The sequence below is a fragment of the Crocodylus porosus genome, unplaced genomic scaffold (assembly GCF_001723895.1).
Source record: "Crocodylus porosus isolate Cpor-Errol unplaced genomic scaffold, CroPor_comp1, whole genome shotgun sequence".
Classification (NCBI taxonomy): domain Eukaryota; kingdom Metazoa; phylum Chordata; order Crocodylia; family Crocodylidae; genus Crocodylus; species Crocodylus porosus.
The window spans coordinates 25804343-25805188 of record NW_017728886.1 but is presented as its reverse complement, the minus strand read 5'-3'; positions in this window follow the sequence as shown (position 1 = coordinate 25805188).

The window sequence follows — 846 nt, the reverse complement described above, 5'->3', positions numbered from 1 at the left end:
GCCCCGGGCCCGGCCTGGCCGGGCCACGGCCACTTGTCCTGGGCCGAGCAACTTGCTGGCGCCGGCACTGATGCGCTTTTTATAGCGAGTATCGGCGCCCGCCTGCGTGTGTGTGTCCGCACTCACATACGTGTATGTACACCTAAGTGCGTGCGTGCGTGTGTGTACATAAATATATTCTCGTTAAGGGGGGGGTGTAAAGGGTGTGTGTAGACCTATACAGGCACACACGTGTGTGTGTGTGTCTATATGTACACATATGTGTGTATACATACACACATGTCTAACTCTGTGTCTGCGTGAGTATAAAGTGTGCGTGTGCGTGTCTGTGTGTATGTCAAGGTGCTCATTTTAATTCCTCGTCAGTATTACTGTTTTGCTGCTGATGTGGCTTTCTTCAAGGTAAGTTTGGAAAGTGCTTTTCTTCTTTCCTGCCTTATTTAAAACGTCGCTGATCGGGGGTGGGTAGGGGGGAAGGGGCTTTTCTCCTTGCTGACGACATGCGTGTCGACATGTGAGTCTGAACCACCCAGTGTCTGGGCAGGAGCTGTAAACATGTTTACCTGAACAGGAAAGAAAATGGATTTTTCTCTGAAAGATCCTGTGATGCGAATGTCGGGCTCTTAAAACGTAGCAACAGATGACTGGAGGGTGGATTTTTTTTATTTTTTTCCTCCAAAAACCTAGCTTTTGAGATCGTCGGGGGGAAAAAGAGGTTCTTGATCGCTGCAGCAAATGGCAACTTGTGCAGGTAGAAAAAAAAAAAGATGGTGTTTAGTTTTCTCCTGCATGCATGTCAGCCCCCTCCTGTCTGCTGCTTTCATTCTCCAGGGAGGGATTTATTTA